Source organism: Symphalangus syndactylus, chromosome 14, assembly GCF_028878055.3.
Source record: "Symphalangus syndactylus isolate Jambi chromosome 14, NHGRI_mSymSyn1-v2.1_pri, whole genome shotgun sequence".
In the NCBI taxonomy this organism is placed as follows: domain Eukaryota; kingdom Metazoa; phylum Chordata; class Mammalia; order Primates; family Hylobatidae; genus Symphalangus; species Symphalangus syndactylus.
Window position 1 is genome coordinate 8,981,876 of NC_072436.2, and position 22,817 is coordinate 9,004,692.

The 22,817-nt window shown below is 56.4% G+C and overlaps 1 protein-coding gene across 5 annotated transcripts in view; it reads left to right on the forward strand.

Moving 5' to 3' along the window:
• Positions 1-22,817, forward strand: part of SEPTIN9 (septin 9) — a 220,745-nt gene that overhangs the window by 94,640 nt on the left and 103,288 nt on the right. The gene's annotated exons all lie outside the window — the stretch shown is intronic.

Here is a 22,817-nt window from a genome sequence, read left to right on the forward strand (position 1 = left end):
AGTGGCTGGGAATGGGCGCAGGAGCAGCGCTGCGGGAGCACAGGTCTCTTTCCCGGGGTGGCTCACCTGGTGTTTTGGTTCCTGCAAGGTAGGCCGAAAGGGTGGGGAGGAAACTGCCAGCTCCTCGCAGCGCTGGGATGGTGGCCCCACGGTTCCTGAGGCCAGCGGATGTGGGTGCCTGTCACCATGTGGGTTGCTGGGGGGCGGAGACTCCAGGGGCCACCCCTAAAGCAGGACGAGCTCTGAGCCACGGCATTTCTGGGGGCAGTTTTCCAATCGAGCAGACGTCTAGGCCTGGCATCCTGTAACAGAGGCCACAGGGCCCTGATCAGGGTGTTCTGGCAGGTTTAGAACTAGTGGCAGTATACAGGGTAGACAGCAAGTGACCTGGCATGGGGAAAGGGGCAGGTGTCCAGGCCGGCAGAGCACACCCGCAAGGAGCAGGTAGACAGGAAGCCATCCGTGGGCCTGTGTGTGTGCTTGGAGTTAAAATTCTGCCAATGTCCCATGTGCTGGGCACATCTACCCCCTCCCTGGGGAGCACCTTTCTCTTCACCTTTTCCTTCCCTGCCTGTCCCCTTCATCCAGGGCCTTCCCCATCCTTCCCGTCTTGGCGACCAAGGGCACCATGGCTATATGTTCCATCACTGATGAGTTGCACGGGGATTCAGTCCTTCTGCTGTTCTGGCTGGGTCCTGCAGGCTCAGAGTTCCCGGGAATGGAGAGGGTATCAGTGTCTTCCGTGGACTCAAACTTCCCGCATCCCGCCTTTGCTCCCCCTTCAAGATAGGTCTCCGGGCTTCAAGGTATTAGGGCTCTGTGGAGGCCCCCACGTAGCATCAAGGAGAATGTTTTGTATTTGGCTGATGAGATTTTTAGAGTCTCATTTTCCACTTTTTCACTGTACAAATGTGCCTCCAGGCGACTGCAGCACCCGCCACTGCCCGTAATAGGGTGACAAGAGGGATGACCCTTTCCTCTTTCTCCCTTCTGGTTGGTGGAGGCACGGGGCTGGCGGACGGCATGTACTTTCGTGAATTCAGGCCAAATCTGTTATCGCAAACATGATTACAACTCGGGTCTTTGTGTAACAAAAGCCTTTCCAAGTGCCAGCTGTTGGCCTGCTTTGCTCAGCAGTGTTTGCTGTAACCAGATTTGCACACCGAGAAAGAATCCAAAAGTCCTTGATGTTTGTTGAAACAATCTGGCCCAGGACCCACGTGCTCAGATCCCAGAGCTGTTTGGCATCTGAACTTCTCCCGAGCCCCCACTGTCGCCCGAGGAGGACCCCCAGAGCTGTGTGCTGGAGGCAGAGCAGGCTGTGGGATGGGCTTCTGGGTGGGAAGGACCATGTGGATATGCCTTCTTGTCTGAGAGTCCCAACACCTCCGGGACGTGGGAGCTGGTGCTGGCAGGATTCAGGTGCCTCTTTCCTCCCTAGAGAAAAAGGCCCTGTTGCTTGGTAATAGGTGCAGACCTGTCCCTAATTAAAGCCAGGAGGCCTCTTGCGTGATGAATCCTGTCTTTCAGCCAAGACTCAAGGCCTCCTGTGAATACTGCCTCCTTGCAGTTTGAGCTTTTGTGGTGGGAGGCGGGAGCCATGGGGAGTGGGGGCAGGCCTCTTAGACGGGTCCCACAGCCACTGGCAGCACTGACTTGATGCTCTTTGAGTTCAGAGCCCAGGGCCAGACAGACCCACTGTCCCGCCTACGAGCTGATTCATTTAGAGGGGGGCGGACGCAGCACCCAGTCAGTAGATGCACTGTGATCAGCCTCGCAGCTGAGCTGTGGGTTCCCTGGGCTGGATGTCTGGGAAGAGGCAGGTGGAGGTAAACGCCAGGACACCCCTGCAGTGACTGGGTGACTGCAGGCTGGAAATGCTTTCTGCGGGCTGTGGCTGTCCAGGAAGGTTTTGAATGGGGCTAGTGGACAGAGTTTGCATCCAGAGGGGCAGTGCTTTGGAGGAGTGAGGGGTGTGGCAGCGTAGGGATGCCCAGGCCACCCTCACTCTGCCACTGGAAAGCTGGGCGGCTTCGGTTTCTTCAGTTTCTTCGCCTGCTTCTCTGCCTGCAAAGTGGGGTTAGAAACAGCTCTCTTTGAGGGTTGCTGGAGGACTCTGAGATGCAGCCCATGGCGCTGAGCACGGGTCCTGTCTCCTACGGGTGTGGTGGGTGTTGCGGCTGGTGTGGCATCTGGGCGGGAAAAGGGGGCATTTGCAAAGGACAGGTAGGTTTGGATGCTTAAACATGCAGATCTGGGGATGGCAGGTCTCAGGCAAGGGCCTGTGTGATGCCACTGTGTGAACAAGGCCGGACAGCGCGGTCACCACTAATTATGGAAAGCACGGCAGACACCAGTGCCCATAGGGCCCACCTGGGGGTCCCTCTGAGCCCGACAGATACCCAGGCTCCCAGTGCAGCCATGGGACCCCCCTTTTCCTGCCTGGCTGACATTCTGGAGGCTGGTGTCATGTTGGCTGCAGGTTCCTCTTACTGGGAGGTTGTCCTGGTCTTCCCTGCCACCCTCTACCCCCACCCCCACCTTGGAGTGTCACAGATGGGTGGACCATATGCCCATCTGCAGGGCCAAGTGCTGACAGTGAGATGAGCACTTGCTGGATGACCAGACTGTGAGGACAGCGGGGGTGCTGGCAGCCTGCGTTCGGCTCTGCAGGCCGGCCTTTCCCTGAAAAGAGGTTGTAGCAGGGTGTGTGTCGCAGGGAGTGGTACCCGCTGCCCTGAACGTTCTTGTCCAGCAGGCCTCTGCGAGGGCCCAGTCAAGTGTGGCGCAGAGCTGGGCTGGCAGCTGGAACAGTCTCATCTTGTCCAGTGGTGAGACCAAGGGCTGATGGGCCAAGGCTGCGTGCTGCTCGCCCAGCCCGTGGACCCATCCACTGAGCACCCCCACACCCCTACACTGGGCCCGGGGTGTCAGGAAGTGGAGCGGGGACTGGGTGCCTGGAAAAACAAACTCACCAGAGCCTGAGCCCCCAGGGGTCAGTATCAGGCAGTCACCACAGTGCCCGGTACACAGTGGCCACCTGGTCTCATCGGCTGTCTTGGTGGTGGAGAGCGTGCGTGGTGGCCATACGTGATGGGCATCACCCAGGGTAATGCAGATGTGCAGATTATGCATTTGTCTGTATGAGCCAGGGACTTCTCAGCCTGGCAACTTGTGGCCTCTGCCTGCCTGTTGGGAGAGAGGTGCTGTTCCCTGATATCCTGGTGCCAGGAGAGCAGAACTAGGGTCTCCTCCTCCTTTCTCCACCTCCCATTTCTTGCATGCCTAGGCATCAGGGGCGGTCACACTCAGGGTCGAGGCTTGGCCACCGGGTTCAGGGCCTCACTGTTGCCATCTCTTCCCTTTGCCAGCCAGCCAAATGCCCCTCCCTCACCGTGCTGGGGATGGGGCTGGCCTGTTCCTGTGAAGTCTCCTTGGTGTATAGCCTAGGCTGGAGCCCCAGGCGATTCTGCCACCCCCTCCCCCGACTTTTTTTTTTTTATTTTGATTCATCCCAGAAGCCCAGCCAAAAACCAAGTTCCTGTGCTCTTCCTTGACAAAGCCACTGAGGAAAAATGGTCAAACACTGGCTTTCTTTCCAAAGCCCTCTTGGTTTTTCCCAAATTTGGAGGCTCTGAGTTGCTTATGAGACCAAAGGGTCCGGAAATCTCTGGAACACAGTCCCAGAAGTGGGAGGATTTGTCATCTCTCCAGCCAAACAGACCCACCAGTTGGCCCCTAGACACCCCCAGGCGCCTGGGGGCATTTCTGGGCTCAGGCTGTTTAATTTGGTCTGCAGAGCCCCGAGGCTCCGTTTAGACTGGGCCAGCAGACAGTTCTAGAGACTTCAAGTTTGTTGTCGTTTTTAAAAGTCCTGCCAGTGCCCAGAAACTTAGACAGAGGAACAAGAAGATGACCTCGATGTCAGCCGGGACCATAAACAGCGAGGCCCGCCTACCCCCCATGCCTGCTCCGCCCCCCCCCTCCGCTGTGCCTGCCCCCACTGCTCCCCGTAGCTGGGTCTCCAGGGGATTGCCCGTGGCCATAGGGGAGGCCGGGAATGCGGGGCTCAGACTTTACTCGGCTTCTTGTATTTTTTTGTTTTTCCTTGTCCATATTCTTTCTCTGAAATTTCTGAATCTCTGAATCTCTCCCTACAGCCTTTGGCATGCTGTCTCCCCTGGCATCTCTGGGCCAACTGGAGAAGCCATCATTTGTCCAGTATCCAGAAAATCAAAGGGCCTGGCCTTAAATACATTGCAGTGCCTTCCTCCCCACATGGCATCGAATTTCCTGTGTCCTCAAAGCCAGGAACCTGTGCCTTACATGTGGGCGATGGAGCCATGCAGACACTTGGAGCAGCTTTCCTGGGAGAGTCTTCCTTGCCTTCCCATCCACCCGCTTCCCCTCCCCTGCCCGAAACTCTGGCCACAGCCTCGGAGGGGTCATCTGGGTGTAGGATGCTTCCGGGTGTACAGCTGGAGGGGAGCAGTTACCCCACATCCCTGTCTTCAAGGAGCGCCCCTAGGGACTCAGGTCTTGGGGGATGTCAGAAGGGTGGGGTGGGGAGTAGGGCGTTGTCTCATGCCACCTGGGTGTTATGTAGACTCTGAACGGGCAGTTCCCCGGAGCTGGCTTTTGCTTCTCACCCTTCCACAGCGCTGCCCCTCTGAGGGGCTGGAGCTCTCCGGAGCCCTTTGCAGCCTGTGGCAGGTCTTTTCTGATTCTGTGCCTGGTTTCTCAGCCTCCAACCCATAGCCAGTGGCATGAGTTAGAGACCCATTCCTGGCTGTCTCTACCTGTGGACTTTGTAGGCAGCAGTTCCCTGGGGCAGGGCCTGGGGGTCCTGGCACCTCCTTTCAGGACCCCTTGGGTATGAGGGAGGGAGCCACCTGGGCCACAGACAGACCCCCTTCCTGTCTCCAGGAGCTTCAGGATGGACCTGTCTCATCTTTCTTTTTGGTGGGAAGAGAGCAGTCCTGGGCATGGGGAATGTGGCCTGGACAGAGCCACCTATCCTCTCCCCTCCCCCAGGCAGGGCCCTGAAAGATGGAGATGGTTCTGCTGCTGCCAGGTCAACAGCCAGCAGTCTGGTGGGTTTCCATGCAGTCCAGGCTCTCCTTCTGTCCCCACCCCGCACCCCATGTGCAGGAAGCTGGTTCCAAGCAGGGACCCTTGGCCCTGCTTTCCACGTGGGTGGGCAGTTTCCCTGCGAGGGGCAGGCCAGGCCCCTGCCCTATGTCCCCCAGAGACCAATGTTATCTACAGTAAGAGCATACAAGTCTTTCTGGCTCCAAACCAGGCCTGGAGGGGCGGTCTTCTCCTCTGTCCTCTGCCTCTTGCCCCCCATTAAAGGTCAGGGAATGGAGTGCTCTGTACGTTTGCTGGGGTTGGGTTTTTTCCTTTGGTTTAAAATGAAGGGCTGGAATCCCTGATGCAGATCGCGTGGTGACGGGTGCTCCTCGGGATCCACTCGAGGAGTGTTACTGCTGAATGCCCTGCCAGGCCGGGAGCGTCGCTGGGGGTGGGAGAGGCAGTTGGCTTATTTATCTAACAGCCATCCATGGGTACCCCAAGGGGCCAGCTCTGTTCTAGGCACTGGGAGTCTAGGCATGGGCTCAGGAGAAGGGGTAGAACAGGAGGGCTTCCTGGAGGAAGGCTTCCTAACCAGAGACTGGGGTAGGAGTTTGCCAGGCAGGTTTCCAGGCAGGTGATGCTGGCCAGCCTCTCTTGCCATTTTTGTTTTTTTTTTTTCTTTTTTCTTTCTTTCTTTTTTTTTTTTTTTTGAGACAGAGTTTCGCTCTTGTTGCCCAGGCTGCAGTGCAGTGGCACGATCTTGGCTCATGCATCCACCGCCTCCTGGGTTCAAGCGATTCCCCTGCCTCAGCCTCCTGAGTAGCTGAGACTCCAGGCACCCACCACCACGCCCAGCTAATTTTTTGTATTTTTAGTAGAGACGGGGTTTCATCCTGTTGGCCAGGCTGGTCTCGAACTCCTTACCTCAGGTGATCCGCCCACGTTGGCTTCCCAAAGTGCTGGGATTACAGGTGTGAGCCACTGCGCTCGGCCTTCTCTTGCCATTTCTGCAGACTCATAGTGTGTGTGGAAGACTGTATGTCTGTGCCTGGCACAGCTGCCCTCGGCACTCAGGTGGGAGGTGGGGGAGAGGGCTGTTGGTGCCAGCACAGGTCATGGCATGAGACAGGCTCCCCCAGCCAAGTGGGGTGCACCACAGCATTGGAGGGGCCCTGCTGCGCACGAGATCCAGGCTCTGCATCTGTCCTCCTCCCCAGGAAGCCTGGAGAGCTGGGAGGGACCTGGGTAGTGAAATAACCCAGGTGGGAGAGAGGCACTGTTGGAAAGGCAGAGGGGGCTGCAGGTTTGTAGCAGCGAGCTTTAAACCCTGGGCCTCCACCAGAAAACCTCAGAAAGGGCTGCTTTGCTTTTTTTCTAAACTACAAAAGAAACCCTCGGCCACCTGGGCCCCTTGGGGTCAGGTGGGGGAGGAGATCCTTCATTCGCACCTTTGCAGACCCAGTACTGTGCAGAGGGAGGAGGGTGGAGGCAAAGGCGAGGTCCCTCCCTAGCCCCCCTGCCCTGCCTGGTTGCTGCTCCCAGCCCCCCACTCCTGGCCCGGAAACATGGAATCTTGGGACAGCTGGGGTAGGGGGCACAGAATGGAGACCCTGGTGAGGGAGGAACTCTTCCTCCAGCCCCGGCTGTGGTCACAGCAAGGCCAGGCTGGGAGGACCTCACTCAAATATTTACATCTCTCCTAATATTTAAATGATGAAGCAGGCTCCTGCACACAGCTGCCCTGGAGCCAGCTGTCGCCTGCCCTGCCCTCCCTCTCTTCTCTCCCTCCCTCCTTCTCTCCCTTCCTCCTTCCCTCCCTCTTGCATTCTTTGTCTCTGACCCAAGTCCAGGCCCTTCCAGCTGTTCCTTCCTTACCCACAGGCACCTCCTCTGACTGAGCTTCTTGTTATTTTTCATGACCATGTCCTTTAATTGAGCACCTCCTAGGTGCCAGGCCCTGGGCTGGTACTTTGTATACAAGGTCTCTTTTAATCCCCCCGAGAGCCCACTGCAGAGGCTCCAGCGCTGGAAGGCCGGCCCGGGTCCTCCCAGTCCACACCTGCATCCGTCCATCACTCCCTGCTGCGGAGACCTGTTCCCTGGGCCCTGGCTGAGCGAGATGGAAATCTCTGTCTACTAGTCCTTGGGAGAGTGGGGATGGCTGGGGGTCTCGGCCCTGGGGTCTGACGGGGGCTGCCTCTGCCCCACTTCAGCCTGGCTGCTCTTCCACTCAATGACCGAGTTTGCAAACCAGAATAACAGTGCTACCTGGCTGGTACTTCGGGTGGCTGGGAAGCGTGGGAGAGGGTGCACAGAGGGGCTGAGCGAGGTATCAGCATCGTGGGGATCTCTGAGGGTAGCTTTCCCAGGTCCAGGGTGGAGTGTGGAGGCAGAGGGCGCAATGGCCCAGCGTGCCGGCTCACATCTGGCCTTGCCCTAGCCCACACGGCAATGTGGGGGAGTCATCAGCCTCTCAGTGCCTCGGTTTCCCATCTGTGCAGTGGGGACAAGAGTAAATCCCTGTCTTCAGGTATGGTAAGCACTCATACACATTGACTATTGCAGAATGAACACAGTGAGCCCTTCTTAGGCTTCTACTACATGCCAGGCAGGATGCCAGGCCCTAGTGGAGAGGGGACAATGATGGGCAAGCTGGCTCCTGCCCTCAAGGGCTGTCGAGCGGGGAGGAAGGCGCCGGCTGCCCTGGCTGTGACCTGGAGTGGGGTGATTCGCAAAGAGGCTGGCGGGAGGCTGGCTGGGGGCTGCTCCCTGTCCTGCTCGTGTTCCGTGGCAGGGTATTAAAACTGGGTTTTATCATGGATTTGCAAGGCCCTGACTGTGGGACCTCGGGCAGGTTTTGGGACCTTGTGACCTTGTTCCCGCTTATCATTCAGGCCTTTGTCCTCAGCAGTGCCCAGCACATGGCGACTTCTGCGTGTCCTTCAGTGTATGACTGACCCTGGAGCTGAGACTTGGCGGCTGAGGCTGGACATTGTCCTTGGATAACTCCCGGGGAGGTGGGGGCAGGGTGGGGCTGTGAGCTGGCAACTCCGAGTCCCCAGCAGCCTCCGAATGGAGGATTCTCAGGGGGAGGAAGGAGGGGATGGGGGAGATGAGGCTTGTGAGTCTTCAGGAGGGAAGAGGTTCACACCTGCAGCGCCCCAGAAACACTCCAGGGTGCCCAGGCTTACCCAGCCCTCCTGAGCCAGAACCACCAAGAGTTGGGGACCAGCAGTCCACTTTTTAGCAAGATCCAGAAATGATTCTCCTGAACAGTCTGAGCCAAGAATGACATATCTGGAATCAGAATATTAGAATTACAGGGGAATCGAGAGAACGGGCCCGAAATGTATAGGGACCTCAGCTACATGGCGCCACATGGAGAAAAGCACCCAACATCGTCACTGTATGACCCTGTTTAAACACACACACACACGCACACACACACGCACACACACACACACACACGGAGAAACGCACCCAACATCGTCACTGTATGAACCTGTTTAAACACACACACACACACACACACACACACACACACACACACACACTCCCCAGTAAAGACTGGAAAGACATTTGTCAGAATATTGATGGAGGTTACCTGGGTTGTGGGTTTATAGATTTTTTCCCTTTGTTTTTCTGCATTTTGCACGTTTTCGGCCTTGTGCCTAAATTCCTTTTATAGTCAGGAAAAAAGCAATAGATGTTATTTTTAAAGTTCATGGTGGCTTGCGCCCATAATCCCAACACTCTGGGAGGCCAAGGCAGGAGGATTCCTTAAGCCCAGGAGTTTGAGACCAGCCTGGGCAACATAGGGAGACCCCCCCCCGCTTTTTTTTGGACAGCGTTTCACTATGTCCCAGGCTGAAGTGCAGTGGCATGTTCTTGGTTCACTGCAAACTCCACCTCCCAGGTTCAAGTGATTCTCATGCCTCAGCCTCCTGAGTAGCTGGATTATAGACACTCGTATTTATGGGATCTGAGAATCCTACAAGAGCTAAGCCTCCATTCGGAGCCTGCTGGGGACTTGGAGTTGCCAGCTCACATATTTTTTAGTAGAGACAGGGTTTCACCATGTTGCCCAGGCTGGTCTCAAACTCCTGGCCTCAGGTGATCCACCCATCTCGGCCTCCCAGAGTGCCAGGATTACAGGCGTGAGCCACCGCACCCGGCCACGGGAGACCCCCTCTTAAAACAAGAATAAAAATAAAATAAATAAAAGTTTACTGTCAAAAAGAAAAACACATCACCCAACCTAATCTCCCCCTGGGATTGAGAGATGAGGAAGCAGAGGCCGGAAAGTGTCACGTTCTCTGGTCGCTGGCAGTCAGGGCACCCGAGGCCCAGGCTGGTTTTCTCGTGCTCCAGGCCTGGGGTGTCAGGTGGAGCCCCTGCTTTGCCCAAAGGTCTAGGTGCCTCTGCTAGCACTGCCTGCTTCTGCATTTTTGGCCACAAGGAACGTGGGCCAAAGGCAGGGTCCTTGACCTCTGCCCAGGAGGGTGAAGCGGGCTGGTCCTCCTTGTCCCTGCTCCGAGGCCCCTGTGGCTGTGCCTTTGGAGATTGCTGGCCCAAGCTAGTGTGTGGAGCTGGGACAGACCTCACCGTGGACCTCGTGGGGTCATTCCATGTCCGGGCTGGAAGGGATCTTTCGGTCCAGCCCTTCCTGTTCCTCACCAGGAAACTGAGACCTGAGAGGTCATCTGTCTGGGCTGGAGTGGGTGTAGATGGCGCTTGTGACTCCTGCATGCCACATCCAGACAGTCCCTCAAATGTGGGCTTCCCACGCAAGCAGCCATGCTGGGGATAACTTGGCCGAAACCTGCGATTTAATTAAGAGAAGTATGACTCCTCCTGCAGCCCTGTGCCCCACAGGCTCCCTTCTGCCCCCACCCCTCCTGCAGAGGGGCCTCATGCTGGTGGGTGGGTCCCTGTTGCTGCAATGGGCCCGGGCAGTTTCTGGGCAGTGGAGGCTTGGCTGTCTTCCTGTCCAGTGTCCCCTGTAGCCCACGCTGTCCGGGAAGGGCGGGGAAGCGCTCAGCCACTGGGGACTTCACAAGATGGGTATCTGGGAGATGCTGATTGGCAGGCCTGGCTCCCATGGCCCACAGGCAGGTCAGAGGTCACAGTGCTGAGCTGGGCCGAGTTGGCAGCTCAGGGCAGTGGGGGTGGGGGTACCTTGCTCAGCCGTGGGCCTCTCTGGCACCAGGGTTTGGAGTTTACTGTAAACAACTCCTTCAGTTTTTCCTTCTCTCGTGGGCCACCAGCAGAATTGAGGGGCCCTCTGTTGATGAGGTGTAGCCTGGGAGGGGGTAGTTGCCTGTCTACTTGATCCTTGTGGACAGGTGACCACAGGCTTCCTGCCCCGGGGGGCTGGGGGAAAGATCGGGGAGGCCTCTCTGGCTTCCCCACTTGGAAGGAAAGTACGGGCAAAGCGGGGGACACATTTCAGCCAGTACCCTCTGGCCGTGCTGGGGGCACAGTGCCCGCCCTGCCGACACGAGGGCTCAGTTCTCTCCAGGATTTAACTTCAGCCTTCAGTGCAGGGCAGATGAGCACTCGGAGGCCCAGAGGACTCACATCACGAGAGAGAAGAATAGATTGCCCACCGCCTGGAAGCTGTGACCGCACAGGCACTGAAGATTCAACAGAAAAGCGGGACACACGGGTGATCTGAAAGTCCCAGGGTCGGTGTGGTTAGCCCCAGACAGCTGGGGAGCTTCGGGTACCAGGCTTAGCAGGGGAGGAAGGCCCCCATGACAGTTTGCTGGGGCTGCTGCAACAAAGCCCCACGAACTTTGGGGGCTTAAGACGGTTCTAGAGGCCAGAAGTCGAAAATCAAGGTGTCGACCAGGCTGATCCTTTGGGGGCTCTGCGGGAGGCTCCGGCCCAGGCCTCTCTCCCAGCTTCTGGTGGCTCCCGGGCGCTCCTGGGCATGTAGATACGTCACGCCACTCCCTGCTCTGTCTTCACATGGCCTTTTGTCTGTGTCTCTGTGTCTTGTAAGGACGCTTGTCATTGCATTTAGAGCCCCCCCTAAATCCAGCATGCTCTCATCTTGAGATCCTTTATTGCATCTGCAAAGACCCTATTCCAACTCCTGTCATGTTCACAGGTCCGAGGGCTAGGGCTCTGGCATGTCTTTTGGGGGTCACTATTCAGTCCACTGCAGCAGCTGATCTTAGGGGAAGCAGAATGTTCTAGGCTTGGGGTGAGCGGAGGGAGCGCTGGGTGGGGAGCAGGAGACCAGGCTCAGAGAGACCGCCGATCTCTTCTGTCTGATGAGGGCGTGATGAGGTTCTCATCTCGGGTCCTCTGAATGGCGGCTGCCTCTGAGGAGACCCTTTCCCCTGGACTTGCCCCTCCAGAAACCTCCACTTAGGTCCAGGTCCCAAGGTGGATGGTAAGAGGTGGCTGTCCCTGCCACACTTGATGGGTGAGTGTGTGAACAAGGCTGGGAGCGGGATACTTGTCATTTCTGTGGACAGATTCCAGAGGCTTATGAATCTGCTGCTGGGGAAGGTGCCTGATCTAGCCTGACCCCCCACCCCCCACCTCCCCCTTCCCGCCCCCCCTTCACCAACCCTGTTCCCAGAACTTCACTTCCCCAAAGGCAGGCGCCGTTTCCTGGACTTCTCAGCAGCTACCCCCTATCCCAGACCCCTCTCCTGTAGGCCCCTCTGGTCTCAGCGCCCACTCCTTCCTGGGCTCCTGCCCCCTACCGCTAGGCTTCTGGGCAGAAGTGTGGGGCCCCCTCGCTGTGTCTGGCTCTCGGGGTATACCAGGGGTCCTCCCAGGGGCCCGCCCTGCCCGCTAGGTTTCCAGGGAGCTTTTCGAGTTCTTAGTTGGGCTTGTCTCAGAGCAGGAGGGGCCCCGGCCGAGTCCAGGAGTCCCCTCGGTCACACCCTGGGCTGTTTGGAGCAGCCAGGCAGCCCGTCTTCTGGAGGCGCTGCCTCTCTCTCGTTACCCCTTCTGGAATCTTCTGCGTCCAGTTGTGGCCTTTCCTACACAGCACACCCACCACCCCCTTTTATCTGTGACTCTTCTTTGTCAACCTGCTCATGTCTTTGAGAATGGAGACCAGGTCCCCCTCACCCTGGAGTTCAGCAGAACCTAAACCAGGCAGATCTGTGTAGGTTCACGTTGGGGGCTCTGTGGCCACTGTGGCTCTGCCCTCACCTCCAGCCCAGCTTGGCGCGCTTTGGGTCATATCATTCAGTGCTGGTCCCCCAAACCTCTTCCCTGGCTCTGCAGGCCTGGGAAGCAGCTGGCTCCTGGGTGCAGCTGTGACCGGAGCCTGAACTCTGCTCCCTGGGGTCACCGTTCCCTGTAATTAGGCTGCAGCTCATATTGGCTCGGGCAGAGGCCATCTGCTGCCCGCCTTGGGGCCACAACACAGAGAGCCCCGTGATTAATGGAGGCTCCACCTGGGCCGAGTGGCCACTGGTGTTAGGCGCTTTTTTTTTTTTTTTTTTTAAGTGCTTGTAACATTTCCCTTAATCGTCAGTGAGACGAGGAGGGAGGGAGGGGTGGCTTCTCTGCCCAGGCAGATCAGGAATGGTCACCACCTGTGTATGCAGTGACAGGTCTGGGAACAGACAAGGGAGAGCTTGTCCGGGAGGCTGGACCCTCACACCGATGCTGCCTGTGCCTGGCAGCTCCGTCCCGGACCTCAGAACAGACACTGACCAACACGCTCCTCAGGGTCTCCAGGTCCGGGTCCTGGTGTCCGGCAGAGCTTCCCATCGATGGGAAGGAGCACAGGGCAGCCTTGCTGGCTCCTCGCGGGGAGCTGGGATGCATTTCTAAGAGCAGCATGCGTGAAGCCTGGGGTCTGGGCAAAGGAGTGTTTGGGGAAGTGTCTGCTGTTGTTGGAGGGTGGGGAGTAGAGGGGAAGAAGGGACACGCGGTGGGCTGAGGTGGTGGCTGTGGCGACCCTTTGGTGGGGACGAGGGGCTCTGAGCAGACCCGGAGCCAGCATCACGTTTCTCTGTCTCCAGAATCGAGGATGGAGAGCTGCCAGAGAGGCCCTGGTGGGGTGTCTGGGGCCACCTAAAGGACGTGGGGGGATTAAAGCTGAGGAAAGCCTCATTTTGGGGGATTCTGTACTTAACCTTTGAGGCCCTCAGAGCTGCAGCCTGTGGTTTTTAGAAGTCAGTCACCTCCCAGGGCCTCCCTCCTGCCTTCAGCGACTGCCATTTATCAGGGAGTCTTTGACCCAAGGAGACCTGAAAGGTCATCTGGTCCCTCTCCTATCCCCAGGCAGGCCACACCTAGACCCTCCCACACAGATCCGTCCTCACACTTCTGCTGCCTTCCACAAGGGAGGGAGGGTGGGCGGCCCTCTCACCCAGGCCCTGACGGCCCCACCCCAGCCAGGAAATTCTTCCTCTTTATCTGCCTCACATCTCTTCCCCTGCGGCTTCCGCCCATTTCCCCTCAATCTGCTCCTAGTGGAGCAGCCAGCAGCTGGTTTAAAACCCGGGGGGTGGCGGGTTGGGGAAGCGCTAGACCAGTGTATCACATCTGAGTGTGTGCCAGATGTGCTCCCATTCCCATAACTGATTTAGTAAAGAAAAAAGGAAGTCCAGCAACTTAGCGCGACTTTAAAGTCTGCCTGGAATGACCCTGTGGCTGCCGGAACCAGGGGCACGCGGTATGGCGGGAGCAGGCACAGAGAGGCCTTCGTCCCGGTTCAGTCGCTGTTACCCTCTTGGAGGCTGGGCTGTCTTTCAAGAAGAAGACCCAAGGCCCTGTGAGCGGTGGCCTCCTCTGGAGCCTTTACTGTGGTCTTGGTTTTGCTCTGCATAAAGAGATGGCATGAAGCAGAAGCTGCTACGTGGCTGTCCCAGGTGGGCGCCCATAGTCCCAGCTACTCGGGAGGCTGAGGCAGGAGAATGGCATGAACCCGGGAGGCGGAGCTTGCGGTGAGCCGAGATCGCGCCACTGCACCACAGCCTGGGCAACAGAGCAAGACTCCGTCTCAAAATAATAAAAAAAAGAATAGAGAAATCTTTCCCAGAAGGCCTGCAGCCACCTCCCCTTCATTTAAAAAAAAAAAAATTGCACATTTCCATTCTTTTTTTTTTTTTTTTTTTTTTTTTTGAGATGGAGTCTCGCTCTGTCGCCCAGGCTGGAGTGCAGTGGCGCAATCTCGGCTCACTGCAAGCTCCGCCTCCCAGGTTCACGCCATTCTCCTGTCTCAGCCTCCTGAGTAGCTGGGACTACAGGCGCCCGCCACCACGCCTGGCTAATTTTTTGTATTTTTAGTAGAAATGGGGTTTCACTGTGTTAGCCAGGATGGTCTCGATCTCCTGACCTTGTGATCCGCCCGCCTCTGCCTCCCAAAGTGCTGGGATTACAGGCGTGAGCCACCGCGCCCGGCTAATTTTTTTTGTATTTTCAGTAGAGATGGGGTTTCACTGTGTTAGCCAGAATGGTCTCGATCTCCTGACCTTGTGATCTGCCCGCCTCTGCCTCCCAAAGTGCTGGGATTACAGGCGTGAGCCACCACTCCCGGCTAATTTTTTTCGTATTTTCAGAAGAGACGAGGTTTCACTGTGTTAGCCAGGATGGTCTCGATCTCCTGACCTTGTGATCTGCCCGCCTCTGCCTCCCAAAGTGCTGGGATTACAGGTGTGAGCCACCGCGCCCGGCTAATTTTTTTTGTATTTTCAGAAGAGACGGGGTTTCACTGTGTTAGCCAGGATGGTCTCGATCTCCTGACCTTGTGATCTGCCCGCCTCTGCCTCCCACAGTGCTGGGATTACAGGCGTGAGCCACCGCTCCCCGCCAATTTTTTTCGTATTTTCAGAAGAGACGAGGTTTCACTGTGTTAGCCAGGATGGTCTCGATCTCCTGACCTTGTGATCTGCCCGCCTCTGCCTCCCAAAGTGCTGGGATTACAGGTGTGAGCCACCGCGCCCGGCTAATTTTTTTTGTATTTTCAGAAGAGACGGGGTTTCACTGTGTTAGCCAGGATGGTCTCGATCTCCTGACCTCGTGATCTGCCCGCCTCTGCCTCCCACAGTGCTGGGATTACAGGTGTGAGCCACCGTGCCCGGCCGCACATTTCCATTCTTAAACAGGTGGCTCTCTGACCCTGGGTGTGGTTACTCCAAGACCCTTCTCTGGTGGGGCACGATTCTTACTGTCCCTTGGGGGACACTTGGTAGTGAAAGGGACCCTTGAATGACTACGGTGGGACAACAGATGTGAGCTGGGGTTGTCCCAGGAAGGCTGGATGTATGGGCCTCTTGAGCCAGAGGAGACACAGCAGAAAGGTCTGCGGCCGATGGGACCGAGCAGGAGAATGGCCGGTGGAGGCTGGGGCAACGCGCTTGCCCACTGTGAAGGGCCTGTGTGAGCTGATGGCTGATGAGAGGGTGGTGGGGCGAGGCTGCCTCCTGCCAGGCTAGACCAGCTCCAGGACACCCATATCCCCTTTTCAGAACCGGTGACTCAGTGGCTAGAAGGGGCTTCAGAATTGACGGGACACTCAGAGAGTCGAACGGAATGGCCGGAGTGGCCACAGCAGGCTCAAGGCCTCTTCCCCTTTCTTTTCTGTGTTCTGTTCCTGGGGTCTATACCCTGGGGTTGCTGTAAGAGTGCCACAACCTGGGGGCTTAGAGACATAGCTTCCGGCGGCTCCTGGAGATTCCCGGCATTCCTTGGCCTGCAGATGCATCACCACCATCTCTGATCTCTGGCCCCCGTCTCCATGTGGCTTTCTCCCCCTGTCTGTGTGTCTTTCTCCTTTTCTGTCTTTTATAAAGATGCTCACCATTGGATTTAGGGCCCACTAAATTCAGAATGATCTCACCTTGAGATCCTTACCTTAATTACGTCTGCAAAGATCAATTTTCCAAATGTGATCATGTTTGCAGGTTCCAGGAGTTAGGACTTAAGACATATCGTTTTGGGGGACATTTAATAAACCCAGAGTTGGTGCCAGTGTCCCCTGCGGACATCATAGCAGAGTCTGGAGTGTCCTTGTAAAGGAATCCATAGGACTTCTTTTCCCTTCTGGAGGGATGAGACAGTAGCTGGGCTGGGGAAAGCTGCTGGTTCAGACCGGGGCTGGTTCAGCTGGTGCTGGCTTGCCAGGTTGTTAGAGAGCTTTATCCAGAGAGAAATTAACATCACAAAGTTGGGGGATAAGAGAAGGTTTGGAATCCCAAGGGCTGGCTGTTGAGGTCAGCTGGCCCACCCCCTTTACGGGGACCCAGGCCTGCCAGTGCTCCATTTCTGGAAGGAATGCTGTGGGCTGCTGTGCCCCATAGGCAGGGTGGAGGGTCCCCTTGCAGCCAGCGAGCTGCTCTTCCTGTAGCGTGCAGAGGGAAGGAGGAGGCTTGTTTATTTCTCTTGGCCTCAGCCGAAAATCCAACCACAGGCACATCATCATTGCAGAGTGAGCCAGGCCTCCTGGGTGGGGCTGTGATGAGCAGGAAGGACCCCCGGAGTGCCTGGGATCTCTCAGGCCCAGGGTTGCCAGAGGCAGAGAGAAAGAAGCCTCCTTCTAACACTTGAGCAAAGATAGTCATCAGAACCCATCAGATGGGGCAGGGTGACCTCACAGTCACCCTGAGTGGCCTCCTGTGGCTCTTCCCTGGGTGCCGACCCCCCTGGTGCATTTGAAGTTTTCAGGGATACTATTGACGCTCCCTGCACCTCCATCCAGGGGTTGGTGGAAATGGTTCTTTTCCTCCTTGTCCAGAGGCACCGTGGATGATGACCCCAAGTCCCAGACCTCAGTCATCGGGCCATGTGTGCAGATAAGCCTGGGCAGTCAGTAACCCTTGGCCACCAACCTGGCCTCCTGCGGACTGGGCCAGCACTGGAGGCAGGTCTTAGCTGCTAGCGCCATGGCCCAGCCAGGCCTGGCCTTGGGAAGGCAGAGGGGGAGGGGACTGGGAAAGGGATTGAGCTGGCGGGGTCGGGTTGGGGGGGCGGTGGCACCCCGGTTCTTCCCTCCCAGACCTTTGGCAGGTTTGAACTATCTGGCTGCGGCTCTCTAAGGAGGGAGCACCTCCTCCGCCTTGATGTGGACTTTGCCTTCTGTTCATGTTGTCCCTGTCCCTAAACAAACGTGGCTCTCTGTGGGGAGCCCGGGGGCTGGTCTCCACTGACACTGCTGTTTCCTGGCTTCCCTTTGCAGGCTCCGCTCAGCTTCACTGCACCTATTTTTATGCCCTTCCTTTTGGACTGTTTTGCTGCCTGAGAACACGCCCCTCCCCATCACCCCAACTGTGTCCTCCTCTCTATCTGGAGCCTGCTCCACCTGCCCCAGGAGCCACCTTCCTCCTCCACCAAGCAGCCCAGTCCAGGGGTGGGGCTAATTTGTGTCCCTCCAGAAGCAGGTCCTGAGACAGGGATTTCAGTGGGAGGGGACACCAGGGAATGCCTGAGTGTGGGAACGGGCCAGGCAGGGAATCCAGCCGATAAAGGGAGCCTCCTCAGCTCATTGTGACCACAGGTGGCCGCCCAGCCCCCGTACCGGGCAGCATGGGGAGACTGCAGACTGTGCCCCCAGCCTTGTCACACCTGGGGTTGGGGAAGGGAGCTGGGGTTTTTATACTTCAGTTCTTGGCTAAGGACTGCACTGTTCACTCCTTCCAGCCTTCCGAAAGCTTGGACACTAGTAAAGGCTCTGGGTGGAGACACAGAAATAGGCCATGTAAAGTCAGTGGATGTGATTGGTGGCAGTAAGCACAGGACAGCCTCTGCCACCAGCAAGGTGACCACACATGTCAGCATGCACAGCCCCCACAGACGCACACCCAGGAGATGGTAATTACACCACCAACAGTCATCCTTGCTGTGTGCTGTGCCTGCACCCAGGGCATCTTTTATTTTTTTTTTATTTTTTGAGATGGAGTTTCACTCTTGTTGCCCAGGATAGAGTGCAATGGCACGATCTTGGCTCACTACAACCTCCGCCTCCTGGGTTCAAGCGATTCTCCTGCCTCAGCCTCCCGAGTAGCTGGGATTATAGGCATGCACCACCACGCCTGGCTATTTTTGTATTTTTAGTAGAGGTGAGGTTTCTCCATTTTGGTCAGGCTGGTCTCGAACTCCCGATCTCAGGTGATCCGCCCACCTCAGCCTCCCAAAGTGTTAGGATTACAGGCATGAGCCACTGTGCCCGGCCTCAGGGGCACCTTATTACCCCATCACCTCCTACAGCAGGAGACTCAGGGTAGACTGTGGTTATGTCACTCTCCTGTTTGGTTCTCCTGCTCTCATCCCTGAAATAAAGAGCACAGTCCCCCTGCAGGCCCATATGTCCTGTCTCCAGCCCTGGAGCGGTCCTTCAGCTCCTCGAAGGCACACTAGGCCTTTGGTCCTCGTCCCCCAAGTCCTGGATAAATAGGAGGCGAAGGAGCCTTCACAACTGGACCCCGCTCTGCCAGTGCCAAGGCCCTGCCTCACTCCCCACCCCACCCTACACAGATTGGGGATCTGTGCCAAGGTCCAGCGTCACAGGAGAGTGAAGACAAGGAGGTGCTCACGGCGCACATGCTGTTGGACTCGCTCTGAAGATCCTAAGGGTTATGGGGAGTTACCTGCCAGGTGAGGTTTTCCCGTGGCTTTTTCCTGCAGGCTCAGGGTAGCGTACAGGGAGGTGCCTCCCTACTCCCTGGCACCATCTGTCCGGGTTCCCTGAGCCCTGACCCTGGCTCCCAGGTAGCTAATATTTCTTCAGGGACAGAACCTGCTTTGCTACTGCTCAGAGGACACCCAGTTTGACCAGAGCTAGCGCTCCTGGAACCTGAGCCCAGAATTCCACCCTGCCCTGGGCAGAGGCCACGTGGCTCCCTCCTAGGAGAGCTGAGCTGCACATGAGTTTGTTCTGACCTTGGGCTCTAGCGTTTCTTTGCATGACATTTGTCCCAGGCTGGAACAGGGCTCTGTGGCTTGCTTGGTATTCCCTCCCCAGACTGAGGCCTGATATGTGCACCAGGAAGTGCTTGATCTGGTTTCAGGAGCTGGGAGCGGTTTGCCAGGCAGCCTGCGGTCAGAGCAGGGGCCTTAACAATGGTCCCTTGTGCAGCACATTCCTCTTTAAACAGGCCCAGATCCAGGCTACTCCTGCTTCGACCCCCCCCCCATGGGCCTGGAGGGGAAAGTTCGCATCTGGAGGGTGGCCCACTGTGGCCTCTCTTTGTGTCGCAGCTGAGACCATAGGTGCTTGAGGATAGAAGCCTTGTGCCCATCCTGGGCTGTGAGATGTTTTTCCAGAGGTGGGGATGGGGATGGGCCGGCGTGCAGTTATCCACACCCTCCAGCTTGTTGGCATCAAGGTCTGTGTGTGGTTTTTTTTTTTTTTAATTTTGCTTTTCCATCATGGAGTCTTGCCATTTGCCCGGGCTGGTCTTGAACTCCTGGCTCAAGCGATACTGTTGTGTCGAGTTCCCAAAGTGCTGGGATTATAGGTGTGAGCCACCACGCCCAGCCAGTACCAAGGTGTGTTTTTTAAGAGCAATATCGGCCGGGTGCGGTGGCTCACGCCTGTAATCCCAGCACTTCGGGAGGCAAGGCGGGTGGATCACAAGGTCAGGAGATCGAGACCATCCTGGCTAACACGGTGAAACCCCATCTCTACTAAAAATACAAAAAAATTAGCCGGACATGGTGGCGGGCACCTGTAGTCCCAGCTACTCCGGAGGCTGAGGCAGGAGAATGGCGTGAACCTGGGAGGTGGAGCTTGCAGTGAGCCAAGATTGCATCACTGCACTCCAGCCTGGGCGACAGAGCAAGACTCTGTCTCAAAAAAAAAAGAACAATATCGATGGTTTTATTCCCTGAACATGCTAAGTGATCCCCATGTAGTATAAGCATCTCAGAAGGCAGGAAATTGTAATGAACAACACCCACCGCCATTCATTCCATCCAGAAATCGTTATTTTCTGTGCGGGTGCGAGCGTGTGTGTGCGTGCAAACTGCACGTGTGTGTATGAAATGGAATTAGGATCTTTGTATACATCTTGTATCCTGCTATTTTTACTTAATATTCTCAGCATTTCTCATCTTCAAAAATGTGATTTTGATGATGGTGCAGGCCTTTGACATATGGGTTTAGAAAATCTGCGGAAACCCGGATTGTTTCCAGGGTTTGTGAGTTTAATGCTGATGCAAATGTCCTCCTACATAAATCTTTCTGTACTTCTGATTATTTCCTTGGGATAAATTCCCAGAAGTGGGCCAAAGCACATGAATGGTCTTCAGGCTTTTGGAGCAAGTTGAGATCGGTGGGGAGTGGAGAAGGGATCCAGGGAGGCTTTTGGGAGCTTGCGAGGCTGGAGTCTGGCTTTAGGGGACTTGAATTCACAGATGAAGGAGATGGCTGGCAAAGGTGGGAACCTCCTGCTCTATGGGTGGAGGGGTGACACTGCTTTACCTTCCAGTGACAGCATGGGGATCCTCCCAACATGACCTGGCTCCGCATCTTTCTGACACTGTGCATGGTCCACTGTTGTGATGCTCAGCTGGGAGCCTCTTCTGTGTCCCTCGGTTACATTAACTCCTTGCAGACAGAGGAGGAAGCCGTCCGGTGCTCCTCCCTGCTGCGTGGGTCCTTTGAATCTGCCCAGTCGGGCCTGTGGATCTGTGCAGTCACATAGGGGGGTCTAAAATCTGCAAAATGACAAGCTCATGAATAATCTTGCTTCTGTGGGTGAATGTGGATACCCCTTGGCTGCCTCTCCCTCCATAGGGAAGATGGAGATGCATAAAGTGACAAGGACCTGCCCCTGGGCAGGTTATGCCGGTTCCCCTGTGAGGTGGTGGCAGGGGGCTTCCCAGGAGGTCTGCACGTTGGGTAGAGAGGGGTGACTGTGTGTGACTGCAGGACCCAGGGCGCAGTGTTAGGACTCTGATGGGGGAGGAGAGGCTGGGGAACCCTGTTCTGCCAGCCTGGTGACAGGCATCTCCTAATGTTTCCCGGCTGGGTACAACTCACAGCGTCCTCCGTGGGGAGGCAGTTGCCCATGAGGCATCCCTGGCAGGGATGATCTTGTTTCATTGCCAAATATCCCAGCAATGAAACAAGAATCTAGAGTGATGTGATTCCTCCGACGACTACTCCAACCATCTGGGGTTTTTGTGAGACTCCAAGAAGGGGGAAAGAGGCAGCTCTCGCTCCTCTGGGCTCCTGATGTGGCAGCTCTGGAGTGGCCACGTGTCTGTGGGCCCACAGTGGGCCGTTTGTCGAGTGTGGTTGTGGTGGGATTGGGGCTGGGCTGGAGAGTGGGTGACCACACCAGCGAGACTGACCCTGGGCCACTGTGCAGCCCGAGGGTTTCATCTTCCCAGGGGTCTCGTTGTGAGTGTCCTGGGGCTGCCGGAACAAATTAGTGGAAACCAAGCGGCCCAACAAAGATTGATTCGCTCGTGGTTCTGGAGGCCAGAAGTTTGAAATCAAGGTATTGGCAGGACCACCCTTCCTCTGACAGCTCGAGGGGAGGACCCTTCCTTGCCTCCTCCAGCTTCTGTTGGCCCAGGCGCTCCTTGGCTTCGGCAGCATCTCTGCAGTCTCTGCTCTGTCATCACGTAGCCCTCTCCACCATGTCTCTTTGTGTCCCGAGTCCCCTTCTGCCTTTCTCCTGTAAAGACACCGAGCACTGGATTTAGAACCCATCACAAATCCAGGATAGTCTCATCCCGGGATCCCGAATCACATCTGCAAAGACCCTTTTTCCAAATAAGGTCACATTCGTGGGTTCTTGGGGTTAGGCATTAGACATGTCTTTTTGGGGGTCACTAGTCAACCCTCTACAGAGCCTCAGACGAAAGTGAATCTTCGCAGGCTGGAATGGGGGTGAAGGTCTAGTGTGTCCCTCCTCCTTGGGAGCTCCCTTAGGGCTTGTGCCTATCCTGTGATCTTGTGATCCAGCCTTTTTTTTTTTGAGATGAAGTCTTGCTTTGTCACCCAGGCTGGAGTACTGTGGCACGATCTGGGCTCACTGCAACCTCTGCCTCCCGAATTTAAGTGATTCTCCTGCCTCAGTCTTCCAAGTAGCTGGGATTACAGGCGCCCACCCCCATGCCTGGCTAATTTTTTTGTGTTTTTAGTAGAGACAGGGTTTTACCATCTTGGCCAGGCCGGTCTCGAACTCCTGACCTCAGGTGATTCACCTGCCTTGGGCCTGCCTTGGCCTCCCAAAGTGCTGGGATTACAGGTGTGAGCCACCACGCCTGGCCTTTAGTAGGTTTTGGTTGTCTTCTTTTTTTTTCTTTTTTCTTTTTTTTTTGAGATAGTCTCACTCTGTCATCCAGGCTGGAGTGTAGTGGTGTGATCATGGCTCACTGCAGCCTTGACCTCCTGGCCTCAAGTGATCCTCTCACCTCAGCCTCTCGAGTAGCTGGGATTACAGGCATATGCCACCACCCCTGGCCAATTTTTGTATTGTTTAGGGGAGTCAGGGTTTTGCCATGTTGCCCAGGTTGGTCTTGAACTCCTGGGCTCAAGTGATCTGCCCACCTTGGCTTCCCAAAGTGTTGGGGTTACAGGCATGAGCCACCACAGCTGGCTTAGTAGGTTTTCTAGAAGCACCTGCGGCCTGGTGAAGGCATGGTGTCATGGAGTAGAGAACATTCAACTCTGTTCCCGGGGGGCCCGAACACACCCCCTGCAGCCAGTCTCAACAGTCATGACGTGGCCGGGATGACGTGGGGAGGGGTTGGTGTGGACTGTGTGGGGGGCCAGCCCCCATGGGAAGGGAGCTGGAGCAGGCTTGGCT